Here is a 24,114-nt window from a genome sequence, read left to right on the forward strand (position 1 = left end):
CCAAACCGCGTAGCCAACTCACTTGGAATGGGACAAAGCCGGATCCAGGGACAGAATCGAAACTAAATTTGGAGAAAATCCACCGTGTTCAGAAACGTAACACTAGAGATACTGAGAGATGTTCCATTTCGAAGTTTCAATATTCGCAACAAAAACAGTTCATTTCCAATAAGCTTTATTCTGCCTTCCTCATAAATGGAGATAGCCTATAGTAGATTGACAAAGGTTACAATACAGTTAATTAGGATATTAAATTATTTTTAAAAGCACAAAACTACTAGAGCATTTAAAACTAAAAACGACAAGCTTAAAATATTCATTTATAGTAATTTAGATGATACTGAAGGGATATTAAAACTGCAATAAATTTCTTCAAATTGAGTTTGTAGACTAATATGATAATGACTTCCTAAGGATACTTAGAGAACTCTTCACAATACAGAAATCGACAAATCCGTGTAGTACCTTTCATTAAGCCTAAAATTTCCAATAATGTTAATTGATATTTTTCTTGGTATTATGGGAGGGTGACGTTTTAGATGTGACCCTTCTATCCGTGTACTTCTGCAGTAGAGTCTCACTCGTTTCCAGTCTGATCGTTCAGTCAATAATGAAATTAGTTGTGCGGTCATGTCAATGCATCCAGATGACCCGTTTTCAGTTAACCTGATAATTAACCTTTACGTTTTTCCAGTTAGTATATTACAATGGACTCCTACTGAGTTAAATCCAAGAATACCTTTTACCATCTGCAGACGGAGTCACAAAATATAATTTGCCCGGGGATGAAAATACTTTAAAAAACAAGAAAGTCGTACAATATAATAATTTCATCTGTGAAGTGCAATATAAAATGGAAAATTAGGTGGATATTAATCAATATGAGCTGTATGATCAGCTGCATATGATTTGTACTTGGTTACTGCGAAAAAATAAAGAAAAGGCGAGAGCATGAGTGGCCGCCGTGAATCACACACGAATGTGTGTAACTGCTCTCGAATTAAATGGTGCAGCTTCAGCCATTTTGTGGCGTATCTTATTTGTTCAAGTTAAGGACAACACACTCCACCCCTCAAAAGTATTCGCAAAACACAGAAAAGCACTATTTTATCGAAAACTAATACAGTTAAGAAGAAAATTCATATAATTTTTTTTTTCTGGCAAATAGAATTTTAAGTGCAGCTGCTCTGCTCTAATGTTTGATAGGACTAGCCGTTTAGGCAGCTTATTCACTTTCAAGTGTCCCAGGCGTACGTTTTCTTTGACTTGCGTCACATTTTCTTTCGTTACATGGCCCGCTGAAGGTACAGTGTAATAGCAAAACACAGAAGAGCATGTTTTTCTGGAAGGCTTTTATAATTACGAAGAAAATGCTTAGACACTTTTTTCTATGAAATCGAAAGTACACTCGTTAACTACATTATTTAACAGGACTGACAGTTTAGGCAGGGTATACACTTTTAAGGTGCCAGGCGAATATTTTCCTATGACTTGCCTCACATTTTATTTCCTTGCATGGACCCTTGCACATACACTGAGTAAGTAGCCTATATGGTAAACAAAGGTACCAGATGCAGGCTTTGAGCACGGTCCGTCAAATAGTTTTTACGTGAAAGAGACCAAGACAAGGACACTAAAGGTAAAACATGCGCCAAAGCAGAGAAAAAACTTTTCTCTCGAAAATTGGTAAAGATACGGCACGAAGAAAAAACATATAACATTTTTTATGGGAAATCGAATTTCAAGTACATTTCATGCTCCCCATTGCTCAATAGGACTAACCGTTTAGGCAGCGTATTCAATTTTAAGGGTCCCATGCGTACGTTTTCCTCTGGCTTGTTTCACATTTTCTTTCGTTACATAGCTCAGTTAAAATATAGCGCGATGGTAAGTAAAACCTACGTGTTAGTCAAAGGTATCAGCTATAAGCTTGCCAAATTTGAACTCCGTCAGTCCTTTAGTTTTTACGTGAAAAAAGAAAACACACGCACAGACCAGCCTATATACACACTTTCAGATTTATTTTTACTGGCTTTTTTCCCTTCAACCACGGTTCTTGCGGGAACCAATAGTTGTAGTATGGATGTAACGGAGAGGGCATGTAAGTCTCTGGCAAGACCCCAACTAAAGTACCGCTACAGTGTATGGGGCCCTCACCAGGATTACTTTATTCAAGAACTGGGAAAAAATACACAAAGACAAGCAGCTCGATTTGTTCTGGGCGATTTCCGACAAAAGAGTAGCGTTATGAAAATGTTGCAAAGTTTGTGCTGGGAAGACTTGGGAGAAAGGAGACAAGCTGCTCGATTAAGTGGTATGTTCCGAACTGTCAGAGGAGAGATGGCGTGGAGTGACATTAGTAGACGAATACGTTTGAGTGATGTTTTTAAAAGTAGGAAAGACCAAAATATGAAGATAAAGTTGGAATTCAAGAGGGCAAATTGGGGCAAAATATTCATTTATAGGAATAGGAGTTAAGGATTGGAATAATTTACAAAGGGATATGTCCAATTCATTTCCAAATTATTTGCAATTATTTAAGAAAAGACTGCCGGACTGGGTGGCTGAGACGGTTGAGGCGCTGGTCTTCTGACTCCAACTTGGCATGTTCGATCCTAGCTCAGTCCGGTTGCATTTGAAGGAGCTCGGATACGTCAGCCTCGTGTTGGTAGATTTACTGACATGTAAAAGAACTCATGCGGGACTAAATTCCGGCATTTCGGTGTCTCCGGAAACCGTAAACGTAGTTAGTGGAACGTAAAAGCAATATTATTATTACTATTATTATTATTATTATTATTATTATTATTATTATTATTATTATTATTATTATTATTATTAAGAAAATACTAGGTAAATAACAGATAGGAAATCTGTCACCTGGGCTACTGCCCTAAATGCAGATCAGTGGTCACTGATTGATTGATTGATTGATTGATTGATTGATTGATTGATTGTTTGTTTGTTTGAACCCTTTGATATACCAGGATAATACATACCCTATGTTACCCGAAATTATATTATCTTTCAAATGGCGAAAAGAAATGTCGAAGTCGGTCCAGTAGTTCCTGAGATTACCCGTTACATACAAACTCACACTTCGAAGATTATTAAACATTGTTTTAAGGAGTAAACAACGAGATAATCTGCCCTAGTCCCTAACGTGCGACATCTGAAGATTGCGGACAGATCTACATACAGTACATTCTACAAGACGTAGGCCTACTTACCTCTTCAAACTAAGGAGCTCTACAATACCTACCTACTGATCGATATTTGTGCTCCTTCCCTCAATATTTTACAGGATTTACTTTCAGTAAAGAAATTATAATTATCTTTCATCAATGAATTTTGACAACAATGTCATCCGATCATTTGATAACGTGTTGATAATGGTTTGTAAACTTCAATGGGAATTGATGTTCGTGCGTTCTTTCAACAGACGTAATGTGCAAACTTGTGCATCATAATTTGTTTTGTATTACAATCTTTCTAACATGGTATTCCTTTCATAAATTTTTGCACTCAGTGATATATTTCTAGTATCCACTGTGTTGTACAAAACAAACAATCTTTCGCCGCCAACGTTTGCAAGGCCAAATAGTCCACGAATCTTACATATCACAAGATACATGAACAAGATAAATGGCACTTGACTGATGGTGGCATTTAGAAAGTCATCGTGCTGAAAAATGAAGGCAATGCCAAGAGAATTGTGCGAGAAGTTTTCCTATGCGATTGTAATTCCGTAACGCACATTGTATAGATTTTTTTTAAAATTTGTTCGCTAACCATAAATCTCTTCTAGCCCCGTCGTATACAAACGAACAGAATGGAATGCCTGTCGTCTGCATAAAGCTTTGTTTTCCCTACGTACAGTTAAGTTACTTTAGTAGAAGTAGGGGTGCAAAATTACCTTAATACCGATAGGATGAAATTAAACCCTTTAACACACAATGAAGTAACTTAATGGCGGCTCAGAAGTTTCCTTTGTATTCGTCGTACTTTATGAATATTCAGCAGGAGCGAACTAACCAACTTTACCACCTTTTTTCAGGAATTAAGAGATGTAGTGTAAAATTCTTAGTCTTCCGTATATATATATTACATAATAAAGTCCCCGGTAGGAACCTGTCTGCCTAATCTGGAGATCTACCAAACGGATTTTCATACGATTTCCACCACTGTGCAGAACATTTACCGAGAAAGGTTTACGTGTATAAAACATTCATCTAAAAACAAACGGGAGCCGACCAGTGCCGACTTCAGTGAAGGAAATCAAAGAAAAAGAAATTGCCATCCGAGCGATTTCTTGACTTTGCCTTACCTAAACCGTCAACGATATAGCCGCCCGGCCCCATGGCTAAATGGTTAGCGTGCTGGCCTTCGGTCGCAGGGGTCCCGGGTTCGATTCCCGGCAGGGTCGGGAATTTTAACCATCATTGGTTAATATCCCTGGCACGGGGGCTGGGTGTATGTGTTGTCTTCATCACCATTTCATCCTCATCACAATGCGCGGGTCGCCTACAGGCGTCAAATCAAAAGACCTGCACCTGGCGAGCCGAACCCGTCCTGGGATCTCCCGGCACTAAAAGCCATACGCCATTTCAATGATACAGCCCAAGAAAATGTGGAAGAATTTATTGTTGAGTATTAAAAACTATTCGACGTATACTGCATATCTCTAAAAGGTAGTTTCAACAAGTGTTTTTACGTGCATAATTTGCAGAAAAATTCAATCTTAAGAGAGTTAAAGTGGGTTTTAGTTAGGTAATCGCACCTCCCATCATATTTTCAGATTGATCACGTGATTCTTATCAAATTAGTTTAATCACCTCAGTACTCGAATAAAAATTAAAACGTGATTTGCAGTATATAATTTTCCTGAATAGTTTAGGAGTTAGGAATTGTTTAAATATCGCATGGAGAGAAGAGAGCGAACTAACAGGCAGGCAGCAAAAAGAGCCTTGGTACAACGTCCCACTACCTACGTACGTACATACATCAGGAAGAAACAACTAATGCCATCTACAAGGAAATCGCATAATGCATATTTCCGTAAACATTGAAAACTGCCCCTGCGCAAAGTTGGGCTGGGTCGCTAGTTCATAAGAATTTAAGTGTTCGCTTGGTGGCCATGATCGTTAAGGTAATCAAGTCTTTATGGTTTAACACTGTGGTTGCCGGTTCGAGTCCCGTGGGAAAAAATCATAACAATTTTGCCCAGCGGGGTAGCAGAGGAGACAGTATGCAATCACTAGAATGAGTCCAAAAAGTCTGGATTCACCGGGCGAGCTGGCCGTGCGGTTGGAGTCGCGCAGCTGTGAACTTGCATCCGGGAGATAGTGAGTTTGAATCCCACTGTCGGCAGCCCTGAAGATGGTTTTCCGTGGTTTCCCATTTTTACACCAGGCAAATACTGGAGCTGCACCTTAATTAAGGCCACGGCCACTTCCTTCCCACTCCTAGGCCTTCCCTATTCCATCGTTGCCATAAGACCTATCTGTGTCGGTGCGATGTATGGCAAAAAAAAAGAAAGAAAAAAGTCTGGATTCATTTTCAAACTTCTCCGCATGGTGGTTCGTCCGTCGGATTGAGGCGTAAACCTTGGTGTTATTCGGCAGAAGTAGGCTTTGGGCCGGCTCCGGGTTGCACTCTCTCCCTACTTCATCATCATTATCCTAAACCCAGATGCGCAGGTCGCCTATGGACAGCAAAGAGAAAGGCCTGCACCAAGCGAGCTGAATATGTCCTAGGACACTCGGCACTAGCAGTCATACGCTAAATAGGTAAATAAATAGCAGTTTAAGCGAGTTTTAGTTAGGTAATCGCATCTGCCATCGTACTCTGACCTAGACCACGCACCTTCCCCACTTCAACCTTACGTCAGAGTTATGGGCGACAGGTTTCTGCCACTGGATACATTTTGTAGCTGCTCCTTTTTTATTTTATTTTTTGTTTAGTTTTTGTTCGCCATGGGGTTAGGTTTAGGTTATTTATGAGGTTGCTATGGTAACTGAAGCGCTTTTTTTTGTTGCTTTTTAGTTTTTTACTGATTTATTTACAATTTGAGCGATAACTTAAAGGTCATTTTTACGTGAAGTAAAACAAGTCTCTTAAAACCGTGCTGTACATTTGTAAAAATACTATCAGTCAGCAAGAAGCAGCATTCTCTTCATTTTCAGTTTTGCGAACATTTTACCCCGTTGCCTGATATTCTACACCTCTTATGACTGAAAATTGAGTCTGTCGTCTCCTCGTCTCGTTCAGCTTCTCTTACCATCCATGCCCGAGTTCATTATTCTTCGAGACAACCTATCCTCCTTCCTTCGCCTCACATGATCACGCCCTTCAAGATGGTTCATACGCGCAGCTTCATGCATCAATTTAATTTCTGATAGCCTGAAATAGCAAGCGGAACTGCGCACGATCATCTAAGCTGCCTACCAGGACTGGGAACATTAATTAATAGAGGATGAGAGTACCTACTTCGAAGTGGAAAAAGCTAGCTAGGCTGTAGGTAAGCCCTCTAAAGAGGCATTTTCGAAGTTCAGTTCTTTTACCATGGATATGTTTTTGGGATGGGGGTGTATCGGAATTAGCCCGGACAGAAAACAGACACCGTGGTAACCATGGCAACCAGAGTTCGTCATCTATCTATACTTAGTTTTCGTCCCCATACGCACGGCAACGTCAGCAAAGGCAATCAGTCGTCGTAATCTGTGTATATTAGGAACTAGGGGTTCATCATTGTGCAGGATGGCCCAACAGTCCGTTAACATTTGACGATTCAATACTTCACTGAATATTGGACGTAGAGAGGTAATAATTGACACACATGATTGGCATGACATGGGGTTTTATTGATACCAAAATAAATTAAATAAAGCTTCACTAACAGTGTCTTTTCTGGTAACGTCAACATGACACGATTGCAGACGCATCTGACGCCCTTTCTCAAGACCTCTTTATACTGTACGTGGGTCTCATGCCGCTTCACTGACGTGTTGCTGTCCAACGTCATCTGTTGGCATGTTTGTGCACTCGTTGTTGGTGTCAATAAAACCCCATGTCATGTCAAGCATGTGTGGCCATTTTTACCTGTGTTGTTGTCCATCACCATCTGTTGATCATTTTGTGCACTTTATTTTGGTGTCAATAAAACCCCATGCCATGCCAATCATGTGTGTCAATTATTACCTCCAATATTTCGTGAAGTATTGCCTCGTCAAATGTTAAAGAACTTTCTGGTCACCCTGTACGTTGCTATTAGAACGCAAGCTATATATATATATTTATTTATATATATATATATATATATATTTTTTTCTGCACTCCTGTAATGTAGTACAGACACTCGCATTACACTGAAAAGTATAATAAATTTCTATATGAATTCGCCCTCTCATCTTTTAAGCTGAAAAACATATCCATTACTTTCACTGTTTCCCGTGTAGTGCAGAAAAATTATTTTCAACAGGACACATCTATTTTCTTTCTAACTGTGTGCCGGGCTGAGTGGCTCAGACTATTAAGGCGCTGGTGTTCTGACCCCCAACTTGGTAGGTTCGATCCTGGCTCAGTCCGGTGGCATTTAAAGGTACTCAAATACGCGAACCTCGTGTCGATAGATTTAAGGGGCGCGTAAAAAGAACTCCTGCGGGAAAAAAATTCTGGTATCCCGGCGTCTCCGAAAACCATCAAAAGTAGTTAGTGGGACGTAAAATTGAATTATTATTATTATTATTATTTTTAGTTCCGTTTGGGCCTGCTATGGACCACGTGGTTCTTATCTCTAGCAGCTTTCTTCTTTGACCAGTACTCCTTCATCCTTGCACTGTGAAAGTCTTTTCGCTCCTGAGTCCATTTCACACCTCCTCCCGGACGTACTGTTTTTTCTGTTAGTGACTGTAGAGTGTCGGCCTCCGGATCCCAAGATAGCGGGTTCAAACCCGGCAGAGGTAGTCGGATTTTTAAAGGGCGGAAAAAAGTCCGTTCGACACTCCATGTCGTACGATGTCGGCATGTAAAAGATCTCTGGTGATACATTTGGTATTTACCCGACAAAATTAATTAAATCTCAGCCATAGACGCCCAAGAGAGATCCGGTTTACTCTAGGTCCGCTAGATGGCAGACAGAGTAAGCCGGAACGTCGAAATTGACGAGCAGACAGCCAGATGGCGTCAAATCGAAATGTCTGCAAACGGTAGCTGAGGCCATACGATTATTATTATTATTATTATTATTATTATTATTATTATTATTATTATTATTATTATTATTATTATTATTATTATTATTAATTATATCCCGCCCGTGTAGGGACCACCAAGTTGGTTGTAAGATTATAGGGTTGTAGGGTTGGCCATTACATGTGGACTGGTCATCCGTCCATGTAAGTGGCCGCTTAGTAGATTTAGTTGGTGTGTTTTTAGTTCTGTTCATAATTGTTCAGTTTCGTTGGTTTAAATGGTCCTTTCTCTTTTGTGCAATCTGGCATTGTGAACATGTATCTGGACGAAAAGCCTGTCACGTTCAATAACTTACTATACTATTATTTCTAATTCTGTTCATAAGTTGGAAGTGACAGACACGATAGTAGCGAGAACTGTTGCTGGTACAAGCAAGTGGAAACGGTGACAGGAAGGTACTCGAAGTGAGAAGATCAAGGCTGCTCGTCAAAAATTCACGAATCAACATGGATGCGTGAGCCGGCGCGTTTTCGTGGCGGAGGTTTCGGAAGTTTTATCTCCATTAAGTGTAGACTTTTTCTCGTGACATTTTCTCTCAAGTGTCTCAAGCCTTCGGGGTAAACTGGGAGTTCACCATTTGACTCTCAGGTAGGAATTTATGCTCCCACATCACCACTGATGTCATAAAAGACAGTCAACAACACTTTCACGTTCGACCTGATCTGTCGCGCTTTCTTCGGTATCAGCAATCGTTATAAACTGTCATCATTTGGTTACTCTCCACAAACCCATTCACCAAAATGAAGCAGAAGCGGTTGTACATAAGCTGTTCGTAATATCGAGTCATCTTGATAATCATACTATATGCTCAACATCGCAAGCTAATAACTGCTGACCGGGCGAGTTGGCCGTGCGCGTAGAGGTGCACGGCTGTGAGCTTGTATCCGGGAGATAGTAGGTTCGAATCCCACTATCGGCAGCCCTGAAGATGGTTTTCCGTGGTTTCCCATTTTCACACCAGGCAAATGCTGGGGCTGTACCTTAATTAAGGCCACGGCCGCTTCCTTCCAACTCCTAGGCCTTTCCTATCCCATCGCCATAAGACCTATCTGTGTCGGTGCGACGTAAAGCCCCTAGCAAAAAAAAAAAAAAAACTGCTGAGTGATAACTGTTTCAGAAATGTGCGGGGAATTACCAGTTACTTAGGATGGACACTACTGTACTATACAGCACTTGCCGGAAGCAGCTAAGACTTCGCATAGCCTATGCCCGGTAAAGAGAGAAATGCATTTATTTCTGCTTCCCCCATTTGGAGGCTACCAAAAGGACAAAACTCTCATGAAAATTAGATTAATAATTACAAAGGCCGTTTAAAATATGTATATATGTAAAATAGGTATACCATAGTAAAGCCTATTCAATAATAAACAATAATTTTGAAATCCATGGGGATATTTTTTGAATAGACCTCGTATATAAGAAAAATATTTTGAAGATTACTTACCTACTGCTTTGTAATCAAACTTCTTAAATAATTTCTCAGTTTAGCGTTTTCTAGGACATATTATTCGCCCCATAACACCTTTCTGCATATTCCGATTCAAGTGGCATCGTAATCGATCGATATGTTGCTGATATTTTACTCTAAATGAATAAAAAAAAAGTCGAACTGCTCTTTCTTGCATTAGTTTTTATTCTTGTGACTTGGTAGGTTTCATTTTATTGCATCAAAATAAATGGGGTAATTGTCAAGAATAACATGCAATTTTGTGTATGCTACCATAAAACAGAAGGGTCGCATTTTTACGCGCGTTCAGAGCATTCATCCCTGGGCATCAGCTACCTCGGGGATTTCTTTCGATCAACAAGCTCGTGCCTTCAGAATTCCTTCGATAGACATTTCCTTTAACTCTGGAGTGAACGCAGAGGAGGGACTACTTATGGTCTCAGAGGTAGAAAATACACCCGGGGATTACACTATTTGAATGCTTGAACTGTACCATATCTTTTGCTACGTGAGTGGCTGTTGGTTTTATTTTGTGTAACGGTGTGCCTTATTACCGGAATTGTGTCTTATTATCAAATATAGAGTGATAATAGAGTCAAGTAGAGAGAATTGACTATTGTTGTTTTAAGAGGCCCAAAATCTGTAAATTAGATCATCGGCAGGTAGAAAAAGAATCAATCATCAATTGGTTGGAATAAGTGATGGTTCATTAGTTCAGTGGTTCTCAACCATTGAGAGACTGTGGTCCGGTAAATTCCTTTTTCTATGGAGAGGAACCCGGTCCCAACAAATTCACTCGTAAATACGTTTCCAATAAAGATGTTGGTTCGGTTTTGATAACAGAGGATTCATGATGTAATAGACTTCTACGCTATTTTTATAACCGGTCAAAAAACCGCGGTATCCCCTTAAGATTTCTATGCCTGAAAATTCCCGATCATTCAAAAATATGTGGCAGCGGTCACTGTCAGTTGTTACACAGGAGTCTGATTTTAGAATTTGGGGAGGTCTACAGTCACAAAAATTATTCTCCCAAGAATATTTCCACTATAACATATTTATTCCTGAAAGATGCTTAGGAAAGTAAAATGACAAATTCCAGGAAAATATCTCGCGGCCCGGTGTAACTGACCCCAGGGCCCAGCGGTTGAAAAACAATGCGATTAGTTTGAGAAGTATGAACGTTGAGTTGGATCCACAATAATTCCACGATTAAGTGTCACCGGAGGTGTGTACGAGGGAAATGTGGAATGAGGAAGTTTCCCACTGCTCACTGTGCCAGAAGGAATGACAATACTAGCATTGCTTATACCTCAGTCACGTTCCCATTGTCAAAGCCAAAGATGTAACTGAGATACGTAGATGAATGTAACGAACTAGTTTGTAGACCATACCAAAGGACATGGTGGGCTTTAAACATTTGTATTTCAGCAGATCTCTTCTGTGCTGTAATGGTTAGTGTGATTAGTTGCCACCTATTCTAGTTACATTGGCTGCCACCCACGGAAGCCCGGGTTCGATTCCCGTCTCTGCAACGAAATTTAAAAAGTGGTACGAGGACTGGAACAGGGTCCATTCAGCCTCGGGACGTCAACTGAGTAGAAGGGTGTTCGATTCTCTCCCCAGCCATCCCCGTTGTGGTTTCCCGTGGTTCCCCACTTCTTCTCTAGGCACCTAAATTAAGGCCACGGCCGCTTCCTTGGCTATCCCTTCCATCTTCTCAACCCCCGATAAGACCCTGCTGAGCATAGCTGGTGAGGCCCCCTTGGGCGAGGTACTGGTCCTCTTCTCAAGTTGTATCCCCGATCATATGTCTCACACACGCTTGAGGCGGTAGAGATGGGATCCCTCGCTGAATCCGAGGGAAAACCAACCGTGCAGGATAAACAGATTAAATAAATAACTAAATAAATAAATCATAAGTATAATTTTACGTCCCCAAAGTGAAATATTATGTTCTAATATCTATACATTTTTTACACACACAAAAGTTTTGAAACAAATATTTTTAAGAAATCCACATATCAATGAAATTACAGTTTGCATTTTGTATTATTTCTCATAATATGCGTAGTTCGTTCTGTTTCATGCCAATGGCATGACATATCGGTTGAATGTGTACAACTGCCATAGCTGTCAAAATGTAAGCTGATCGCCACCGGTAAAAATGTGAGAAAATATCCAAAAATGTTCGCTCTGAGCGATAAGAACTGGCCTGATAAAGAAATGTGAAAGAGGTCAGACGGTTCGTCGAGGAACTGATATCGTCACAGAACGAAGAGAAATGGGCGGAAATAAGACGGTAGGGCCTACGTGGACGGATGTCAATACGATGAGTGATGCTCCACGCTTCTTTATCCGTGAATCAATAACAGATATTCTACCATCTTTATGCACTGTATAGTTCATGGAGTAACAGGTGGGAGTAAAAAATATCCCTTGCTGTCTTCCCTTCGTATATCTAGTTTACGATAAATTATTCTATAACGCATTATGTCCGATCTCTTGTCTGAATGGTCAGCGTTTGCGCCTTCGATTCATAGCGTTCTGGGTTCGATTCCCGGCCGGGTCGAGTATTTTAATCGCGTTTGGTTCATTCATCTGACTCGAGGACTGGATGTTTGTCCCAACATACTCCTCTTCATATATACAACACACCACTTCACCAGCCACCATAAAACAAGAGTGAATACATCCCTCCACATAGGTTTAGCGTCAGGAAGGGTGTCACTGAGCAAGTGGCTGAGTGGTTTGAGTCACGTACGTGTAAGCTTTCATTCTGGAGATAAGAGGTTCGAACCTCCCTGCCATGGTTTTCCATTTTCACACCAGGCAAATGGTAAAGCTGTACCATAATCAAAGCCACGGTCGCTTCCTTCCTACTTCTAGCCCTGTCCTACCCCATCGTCGCCATAATGCCTCTCTGTGACGGTGCAACGTAAAGCATAATAATAATAATAATAATAATAATAATAATAATAAAGAAATGCATCCGGCCGTAAAACAGGGGTAAGTCCGCTTGTGAAACACGGTTCGCACTACCGGTACCGACTCCACTAAGGTGTGGGATAAGCGGTAGAAGAAGAAGAAGAAGAAGATGATGATGATGATGATGATTTCATAACGGATTATCGTATCTTATATTAAATTAAGTACGAACGTTAAGAATATAATATTACTTTATGGATAATTTATATAATGGTTGACATAATCTTTGTAGACTTGATTATTATGGACTTTACATACAAAATTTGGTATCCACGACATTGTTTATATTTAGGTGATTGAACCGCGGCCACCTTGGAGAGAAGTCTGTTGGATTTGACTCGTTAATTACATTCACTGTTCCCTTTGTGGATCAGTGATAGTGTCGGTCTCCGGATCCCAAGATCGCGGGTTCCAACCTGGCAGAGGTAGCCGGATTTTTGGACACTCCATGTCGTACGATGTCAGCATGTAAATGATCTGATCTGTGGTGACACATCTGGTATCTACCCGGCAAAATTCATTAAAACTTGTCATCCATACGACGCCCAAGAGATATACATTTTTTTTAAAAAAATGCTATTTGTTCGGGGCGTCGACCTATGAAGATCTTTTGCCCCTACTTGCACCATATCTGAGGAACCTGCGTGTATTATGTAAATGGCAGAAGTAGAAAGTGTTGAATGTGAGTAAAGGAACACAAACGTCCAGTCCCCAGGCCAGGGATATTAATCATTTACAATTAAAACCCCTGACCCGGCCGGGAATCGAGCGCGGGGCCGCCGGGTGACAGGCGGACGCGTTGCCCCCTACACCGCGGGGCCGGACGAGATTCGGTTTACTCTGCTATGTAGTAGGTCTAGAATAAAACGTAACGTCGCAATGGACGAGTAGGCAGCCAGATAGCGTCAAATAAAAACACCTGCACACGGTAGCTGAGGCCATATTATTATTATTATTATTATTATTATTATTATTATTATTATTATTATTATTATTATTATTATTATTATTATTATTCAAGATTTGGCACATATAATTCCATTTCACCCAATCAAAACTTGTATATAATTAACGGAACAGAGATACAATACGACATGATTCTCTCGGGCTTTTATTTGGCTATTGGCCAATGATTGTCCACTCAGATATCTACAATTTAACACACACAATTCACAACATACAAAACAGTATATTGCTTTATATAATGTTATAATTGAATGTCTGTTTCTTGTTGGGTGGATCCATGGGCTTTTTCATTTTTATTTTTTTACAATTTGCTTTACGTCTCACCGATGCAGATAGGTCTTATAGGATAGGAAAGGGCTAGGAGTGGAAGGGAAGAGACCTTAGCCTTAATTAAAGTACATCCCCAGCATTTGCCTAGTATGAAAATGGGAAACCACATAAAACCATCCGCCGACAGTGGGGTTCGAATCCACTATCTCCCGTGGGTTACTTGACGACGATAATACTGATATTCTGGTTGGGAATGGTACGTTTTGCTTTGTGAGATGGTTGTAAAATATAGTTTGGGACACGCGAAGAATAGTTGTTTGACACCTGCCACTTCGTATTCGTCTCTGTCGCACATCGGTGAGTGAATTGTCCTTATTGGGAAGAAGTGATCAGGATAGCTCAGTCTGCTGATGATCGTAACATGTCTTACAGTGAACCTGAAATTTGTGTACTATGACTTCACGGGTATTAGTGGCTGTATGCTAGTGTAGTGACGTCCTCTCATCTTCTGAGTTTCGGTGTAATCTTTCGCCCATTCTTGGAGCGCTTGCTGATGAAGTGTGGGCATAAAGACGTCGTTACACAGTAGTTGAGTGGGTCTGAATAGTCCGGTACTTTTACCCACATAAGATGGATATTCTATTAGTATTCTTGGAATTATTTATTAGCGTAACATTTCATAGACACAGTGTTCGGGCTTCCTTAATTAACGATATGTTGGGTTTGTTTTCTTGTTAGCTGTCCCTTGTCTGTTCTTCAACAATCTGAATATTCAGGAATGTTTAGAGTCTGTCGTTAATAATGGGTAGACAGTAAGATCTTATTGAAGTGAAATACGAAGGGTACTGACCAACGGCTATTACAATCTTCAGACGCGAAATTAAAGTTGATTCATCTTACTCTCTGGATCAGTCATTCTTTTTCCATATGTTAGCACATGGCACTCTACATACCCTCATCAATCTCGCCAATGGCCTTGATTACCTCGCCTGTTATTCAATATGTTGCTGGAGACTCCCATCCTTACAGGCTTTTATGACCTTGGCTACCTCTTGAGTGCGAGATTCCTATGTGCGCGTCAGGTATCTTATCTTGGTGAAGAGCTCAGGTGTTTTATATCTGTTGCACAGATTTGGACAGCTATCTATCATGAAGGTGGTGGTGATTATTGTTTCAAGAGGAAGTACAGCTAGGTAACCATCCTCTATCAATAGTAAACAGAGGGAAAAACTGGAATTGGTTCGACACTTCGAAAAATGAAGGTACTGGCCGAAGAAAGACGAAGGACCTCGAAGGGCGTGAAAATGAAAGATTCCTCAGGACTCGCGACCTGATACCGTCGGGGTCGGAAATGAATAAGAGTTTATCTAGCGAGGTCGGATAGGATAGATGAAAGTGAGGAGCCTGGCACAAGTAAGTGGAAGCAATGCCAGGACCCGTGGTCGCCAACCCACGCTCCCCCAGTTCAGAGCCTCTGGGACTCCTTTTAGTTGCCTCTTACGACAGGCAGGGGATATCGTTGGCGTTATTCTACCGCCCCCACCCACAGAACACAACTGACTTCGAAATTCCGCCCGGTTGGCCTAGGTCAATTCCCAGCCCATCCACGAATATAAATCAGTTTGGAGTGGACTCATCCTCGGGTAACAGCGTGGAAACGTGGACGCAAATTCCACCCACAGATATCCAAGAAGACATCCTGTGGTTTCCCCTCTTCAACTTAAAGGGAACGACCGGAGGATGTGATAACCAAGTGGCACTGTCACTGGCTTCTCACCAGGACGGCCGCGGATCGAATCCCGGCCAATGCATACGGAAACTTTGAAATTAATATTCATGTCGGATTCCACGTCAGACTGGAAGTCCGTGGCTATGATCACGATATCACGAGTCACATAAAATTAGAAGCTTGGTAGTTATAATAAACGTCGCACCTACAGACTTAATTTCCAATCCATACTGTACGGTGCATGGCCCGAAATTTCCGGTCGGTAGAATTGGAAACAGGCGACCAAATTTTAGTATTGGCTCTTCACGAATCAATGCAGCGGAGGGCAGTGACTTCTTACTGGTTTGTGTTTCTTATATACCGTTTCGGTATTAGAAATCTCGTTTATGTTTCTGGTATGTGAAGATATCCATAAGGCGCCCTACACACATGGCAACTTGGTTCGCCGATTTCGGTTCGGCGAACCAAGTTCGGGGTGAGTCTCTTTCTACACACAGTAGAGAGAGATTCCAACAAAAGTTCGTCCAAAAAGTCATTTTCCCTTTGAATGCAGTCGAGATGAGTTGTTCGAAGTTTGCACCTACTGTTATTGTTTTAGTTGAGTTGGGCGTTTTTAAAAGAAAATAGAAGAAGAGATCGGAGTGGACCAAGCAATGGTTGCGTAATACAGAAAAGTGGTCTCACATGAAGCTTTCAGATCCCTTCAGAGTAAGCAAAGTTAAGGACTATCAACTTTATTTAAGAATGACTGAGATTGAATTCAATTATCTGTTAGAAATTTTGACCGGCCAAACATCGCCTCGTTGCTACACTTCGATAGTTGATTTTTTTGAATTTGTTTTACGTCGCACCGACACACACAGTTCTTACGGCGACGACTGGATAGGAAAGGTCTAAGAGTGGGAAGGAAGTGGCCTTAATTAAGGTAATATTACTTGCTAATCCGGACAGAGCTAGGACAACTTGGGTACACACTTCTTATTTTACTATCCTAGTAGCTTATATTATAGGAAGTTTATTATTCAATAAATTCACGCATCGTGACTTACATGATATCCTTATTTACAGGATTAACATTAAATCCTAAATGATTAAAAATTCAATTTACAAGTATATTTGTAGGGGTAAATCTAACATTCTTCCCCAGCCCCTTCCAATATTTCCGCTTGATGAAACTTTGGATCCCTCCTCGGTCTTTTTTTAAATTCAATTGGTGATGACTGGTGATTTCCAAATCTACAACGTGATTGTTACAACCCATGGTGTGAAAATGGAAAACCACGGAAAACCATCTTCAGGGCTGCAGACAGTGGGGTTCGAACCCACTATCTCCCGAATGCAAGCTGATAGCTACGTGAACCAAGGCGCGTGGCCACTTACTCGGTAGTTTCAGTTTTAATTCTACATAAAAATGGAATAGTTGAGCAGACGTATTAGTAGGTGGGTTCAAATGTTGTGACAACTTTCTTTTTACGAAAAAAAAAAAAAAAAAAACCGTTGTAGAAGTACGTGCAAAAGCACTTCCAAGAGCCTTCTCTCAAATTTAGAATATTGTAATAATATGTAGTCTAGTTTTGTTCTGTTCCTTGGAAAAACGGTCAGCGGCGTATAGCCTTCGGTTCAATGAGCCCCGAGTTCGATTCCCGGTCGGGTCGGGGATTTAGATTACGTATGGTTAATTCCTTCGGCTTCGGGACTGGGTGTTTATGTTCGATATATTACATTTATCTTCATCTCCACACACACACTAACAACCACTACAGAAACACGCAATAGTGAATGCATCCCTCTACGTCGGCTTGGTGTCAGACAGGACATCCGACGGTAAAAAAATGTCTCCTACGCAAATACCGACTTTCACGTCAACAACTCCAGTAGATAGGGCGTGATTCTTCAAAAAAAAATTATAGCCGAGTGGCATTGTCAGTGGTTTCTCACACGGTGGCTACCGTTCGAATCCCAGCCAATGTACATGGAATTTTTGAAACAGTCTTATCGTTGTGATACGATATCAACAGTCGTGTAAAACTACAAGCTTGCTTTTCTATATGCACAAAGAGACGGACAAATATGAAAGCGAAGTTGTAATTTTCATTATACATATCATCATCATTTTACCATTAAAGATGAAAACGCTTAATATTTTATTTAAAAGAAAACGAAGAATTGCCCGAAATTTGGGAATACGTTTCATCAGAAGGTACAGACAGAAAGACAATTTTATATTTAAAAACATTTAAGCGTTTCGCCCCCGTGTAGCAGTGGGCTCATCATTTTATACTTATTTAACAGCTTTTCTTATGTTTGAATATATTTCCATTCATACAATTGCAGTTGCAAAAGGATTTTTTGAAGTTGGATTATATGTCGCCGTAACCTACTTGTGCAATTAAATCAATTTCGGTGAATGTATTAAATCACTGTTCCTAGGAACTATTCCTAGCTCAAACGAGCTCTCTCTAATTACATTCTCCTGTTTATCAGAAGATACTGAACTAGTGATGTAAATAAATGAATAACTAGGACATTCAAGTTGGTGCTGCATAAGACGACATATTTATTATGCTAGACGTAGCGAGCAAGTTTAAACCACTTAGTTGATAAATGCCTCTAAGCAAAGCAATCATCGTCAAAGCGCTCACTCCGCCTTGATGTGATGTGCCCGTGTTACTAGACTCATACATATTTTGTTCACTGTTGAGGAATTCGAGCGTCTTTTGAGTGATGTGCTCGCTACTGGGAAATAAGAAAGGTTCTTGTCTGAAGAAACTTTGGGGACCTCCTTCCCTGCATCCCAAAGGTAGTTGTAGGGGTAAACTTTAAAATATTCTCTTTCTGTAAACCCACTTTTTATTCATGACCTCACAGTGTTAAAACCCGACAATTTCTGTGAATAATACAGGTGTTTAGGGAATGTTTAAAGTTAGGGCGTACGAGGAAAGGAGCCTTGCAAGATGAGCGAACAAGGGAGGGAGTTACTTAGCCGAGAACAATGCTCGACAATTAGCTGTCTTCACAACGTACTTCTACATTAAGGAGAGTAATTGTTACCCAGTATAGTTTCTTTTATGTAAATTACTAAGGAACAGAGACGTTCTCTGCACGTTTAAAGTCATTTTGAGAAGCCTAGCGTTGAGAACATGACAAAATAAAAGTTCTGGACTTCACAACAGCATCTGGCCCGTCTCATAAGTTTAATGCACTTTAAGCCGTTATTGTTCATTTTAGGGATTAGAAATACTATGGTCAACAGCTTCGTGGACTAACAAGGGAACTGGGAACTGTTTGGTTCGGACAAAGGGGCGTAGCTAGAGGGAGGAGGCGGGGGGAGGGAGTGTTTACTGGGTGTTAGACCCCCCCCCCCCACGGAATATTTACATAAAGAAAATAAACAGAAAGTAACAGTAAACAATAAACTAAATAAACATTCACAGACATAACTGTAGAACCAACAGACCTGTTGAATCGATTTTCTAAGAAGCCGCGAAAGTTGGATGTTAGATTCAGCGTTGCCAACTTGACGGAATGTCAACGTTGGTGAAGGGAAAAATATGGCTTTGACGGACGACGGATTTTTTGACGGAAAATTTCACGAATTACATTGCCTTCAGTATGCTCAGTAACGTGAAAACTTCTCTCAGAAACAAGCTTAAAACCAAGATGATGAATTCTATTCTCACTGTGCGTACCACTTTTAAGCGTATGAAAAAATACTGTCATTATTATACACAACCACAAAATCTCCTAAGCAAATCGGCACTTTGGCAGCCTAATCAACCATCTCAACTACATAACTAGAGGCATATGATCATGATAATGTGGACCGAGCTCGATAGCTGCAGTCACTTAAGTGCGGCCAGTATCCAGTATTCGGGAGATAGTACGTTCGAATCCCACTGTCGGCAGCCCTGAAAATGGTTTCCCGTGGTTTCCCCATTTTCACACCAGGCAAATGCTGGGGCTGTACCTTAATTAAGGCCACGGCCGCTTCCTTCCCACTCCTAGCCCTTCCCTGTCCCATCGTCGCCGTAAGACCTATCTGTAGCCGGGCTGAGTGGCTCAGACGGTTAAGGCGCTGGCCTTCTGACCCCAACTTGGCAGGTTCGATCCTGGCTCAGTCCGGTGGTATTTGAAGGTGCTCAAATACGTCAGCCTCGTGTCGGTAGATTTACTGGCACGTAAAAGAACTCTTGCGGGACTAAATTCCGGCACTTCGGCGTCTCCGAAAACCGTAAAAGAGTAGTTAGTGGGACGTAAAACAAATTAATATTATTATTATTAGACCTATCTGTCGGTGCGACGTAAAACAGCTAGCAAAAATGATAATGTGGATGGATTACTGTTTTAATCGATGTCTGTAAGTAAAGATGTTTACATTTTCTTTTTATGTAGGCCTAGAACTACTGGATAGGTAACCTTATTATTTTGACGGATTTACGCGGATTTTCGGGTGTTGATATGACGGGCAAATAAAATAATTACTAGTTGACAACACCAGTTAGATTGTAAACTGAACATAACATTTGCGTAAAACTTTTATCCTTGATCGTACTGTTCTTGTTATGGAATTTAATGTAAGATTTTGTAGTGCACTGCAATCTGAATATGAACATAATTCACTTGTATCAGTGTCATACTGACAAGTCATGCATGCGCGCACCACACAAGCACCTTCTCTGTGTTCTGTCATCATTTTGTAACTACCCCCCCCCCCCCCAACACCTCCCCACACCCCATCGGCTGTTCCTGGCTACGCTACTAGTCGGATCAGACATATTTCTATGAAATTTGGGTGAACATGTCCTACAGTTAATTGTAATAATCATTTTGCCTTGAACTCCTTGGCTGAATGCCCAGCGTCGAGACTTTCGGTTCAGATGGTTCCGGCTTATTTCCCGGTCGGGTCGGGGATTGTAATTGCGTTTCTATTGGTTGCTTATCGACTGGTTCAGGGATTGCCCATACATATCTTAAGTGACCACCCTACCAAGTTTCATTGTAATCGAAGCCTTCGATACACCATGTTCATATCTGACAATTTTCAAAAAGCAGAAATTGGAGATTGTGGAAACATTGCTTTTTCCGACATGTGGTGCCGAAAAATCACACCGGCAAAGAGTATAAATACTGCATATTTCCTCGAAAATTATAATTATATTTCTGCCCTATAATCAAACATCAGACCATGAACACACCCTGCCGTATTGTAATGAAAACCAATCGGTAAACTACACTACTAATTCTTACACGAAAAGTTGCGCTATGTCTGGCTCCATCGCGTGAACAATACCACTTTTAAAAACTGCAATAATAACCTATCACAACTGAGCTTATTTAATCCGCTATGACCAACCTCTTGAACACCATAATCATGACCACGGCAAACAAAACAAGACAAAAAAGATGTGAGGGTGAAAAAGAGCGCTAGATTTGAGCATCGCTTTTTTTTTTTCCAGAGCAAGTAGATGAGAGTCCCAGGGCGAAAACTATGCCCTTTTACTCATCTGTTCCCGAGAACACCCAATGAGTCGGAAAAATCTGTTTATTGCACTGGCGGGAAAATCGGTCTGGCTGAGAGGTAGAAGAAACCCCCTCATCGCTTAATTTTGTTTTAAATTTTATGTCGGAGTGTTTGAGGGAGGGGGGGGGTGGAGGGGAAAACCTCCCTTCTTAATAAACGGCCCCTTTCAGGGGTTTAATTTTGAGTTTCGTTATTGAGAGAATTATATTATTCATTTTAAACAGGACTTCCAGCTGCAGGGCGGCCAATAAGAGAAGCACCATCAGCCACGTCACAGTAAGAGAAGGACTTCCCACATTCACAGCGAACAATGAGAGAAGTAAGTACCTTCAGCTATTCAAGCAACATCCTCAAACGGAAGGAGAGTTTCAAAACATATTTTAAATTCGGCAATCAGTGACTTAAAGTAGGAAGAAATCGGAGGTCGGGAAACAGTGTAAAAAAATCGGGAGTATCCTGCCTAAATTGGGAGAATTAGCAGATATGCAGGTTCAGTTTAAAACGGAAGAAACAAATTATTTTAAGTACATAACTATTACTCTACGTCAGAATGACGTTTACCATTAAGTTTACAATACCTTAATTAAACATCTTATCAAGTTTCACTGCAATGGGCCTGGTCCAAACCAAACAAAACAGTTCATCTATATATATAAAATAAGAGTTTTGTCTGTACATTGCTCAGAATTTGAAAAGAATGGTATTTCTGTATCGGTCATGTCCACAGTAACAAGGAAATGCAATTTTTACTTTTCCGTAATTTCTGTCTGTCTGTCTGTCTGTCTGTCTGTCTGTCTGTCTGTCTGTCTGTCTGTCTGTCTGTCTGTCTGTCTGTCTGTATGTGTGTACACGCATCACTAGAAAACGGCTAAAGAGAATTTAATAAAAATCGGTATGCAAAGTCGGAGAATAAGTCGCTACAATCTAGGCCATAAATAATTTTATTCACGCTGATTGAAATGGTAGTTTAGGGGAAGGCCTAAAATTTAATTCTCAAATATTTGTATTATTAGTGGTCCTATCTTAATGAAAATCGGTATACAAAGTCGTGAAGTAAGTCGCTACAATCTAGGCTATAAATAATCGTATTCACGCTGAAAGAAATGGTAGTTTAGGGGAAGGTCTTAATTTAAATTCTCAAATTTTTATGTTATTAATGGTCCTATTTTAATTAAAATCGGTATGCAAATTAAGAAAATAAGTCGCTACAGTATAGGCCATAAAGAATTTTATTCACGCTGAATGGAAAGGTAGTTTAGGGGAAGACCTAAACTTCAATTCTCAAATATTTGTGTTATTACTGGCCCTGTTGACAACTACTTCATGACTAAAGTTATATAGTATTACATTTCCGATCATTTATGTCTTATTCATTTTTACCGTACCGGCTATGATAACAGAGATATTCATGAGTTTGGTTTTTTGTAGCAAAGTCCATATCAGCGCCAAGTCACGAGAAAATAGCTAAACAGAATTTAATGAAAATCGTTATGTAAAGTCGGAAAATAAGGAACTACATTTCGTAAGATGCCCTAATATCAGAGAGTCGAAAGAAAGCTATGTGAAGGCCTACAATACCGAAAGCTCATAACATTGAACAACAATAACATTATATTGACCATTGTTTGTTGTGATGTGCTTTGTGTCTTCTGTTGCCAGACATGTCCGATAGACGGGATTACTGCTGTATACCGAGTATTGTTTTTAATTTGCTTAAGTCGCACCGACACGCACAGGTATTATGGCGATGATGGGATAGGCCTTTCCTATCCCATCGTCGCCATAAGACCTATCTGAGTCGGCGAGACGTAAAGCAAAATAGCAAAAAAAGGGATAGGAAAGGGCTAGGGGTTGAAAGGAAGCGGCCCTGGCGTTAATTACGATGCCCCAGTATTTACCTGGTGTGAAAATGGGAGACCACGGAAAACCATCTTCAGGGCTGTCGGCAGTGGTTTTCGAACCCACAACCTCCCGAATGCAAACTCACGGCTGCACGCCCCTAACCGCATGGCCAACTTGCCCGGTCGTACCAAGTAGGCCTATAACAGCCTGCCTGAATATTAGCGGGAAGTAGCAGGGCAGTTAGATAACTTTCTTCTTTAGCATGCCATTCCTCTGGTTCATAAATTTCCTGATACTACGGGTACGTAACAAACTGGTTCATCATAGCATTCAAAATATTCAATCCCTATCCTGAGGCACTGATTGGGATGAGCAGTGTGCATATTTAACGGAACAATGGCAGAGGAGTATTCACAGCTGTCTGTGGCCTGGTCATTCCAGCACTGGAACTTTGGACTGTTAGGTCGACACCGAAGTACTGTTCGTTAAATGTGAGAAAATGTGCGGTTTTCCATTTGAGCGATTATTTTATATTGCTTTTAATCCCTACATTCCTACTGACGTTTTTGTAGTGGCCTAAGTCAACTGTAGTTAGGAAAACCACAAAGACAGTTTTTCTGAGAATCCCGTAGCGAAGCACGGGTACATCAGCTAGTCTTTGATAATTGTGTGACTACCCGTATTACGTAGTATGAGTATCCTCCTCTCCTATCTAATGGCACTTACACACGATTCGGGGTCTTAGCCATTCAAAGAGACTGTTGCCCAGTCAGACAGCTTACTGGAGTGCCACGTGGTCAACGTAACGACAATCTCAGCCGTATTGCTTGGCCAAGTCCGCTATCTCTCTACAAGGCAGCTCCTCAATTGGTGTCACTGGCTGAACTCAAGCTCTCAGTCCAGAACTAATATCCTTGGACGACCGACAAGCCTCTGGTTACGAGACAAGCACATTAGGGTGACACAATGGGAATGACTGGTTTATTCATTAGTGAGTTGATAATGGCGGCTGTGATCGCACCACCGTACTGGGAAAGTTCGCGACCAAAAGTGGAAACTAAGTAGGTTTCATGTTTGATAACTCTATTAGTTTGTGTA

General features: G+C 40.8%; 1 protein-coding gene across 1 annotated transcript in view; it reads right to left on the reverse strand.

The window, feature by feature from the left end:
• Positions 1 to 24,114, reverse strand: part of Fkbp14 (peptidyl-prolyl cis-trans isomerase Fkb14) — a 287,601-nt gene that overhangs the window by 135,918 nt on the left and 127,569 nt on the right. The window lies entirely within an intron of this gene.

Source organism: Anabrus simplex, chromosome 5 (genome assembly GCF_040414725.1).
Source record: "Anabrus simplex isolate iqAnaSimp1 chromosome 5, ASM4041472v1, whole genome shotgun sequence".
NCBI lineage: Eukaryota > Metazoa > Arthropoda > Insecta > Orthoptera > Tettigoniidae > Anabrus > Anabrus simplex.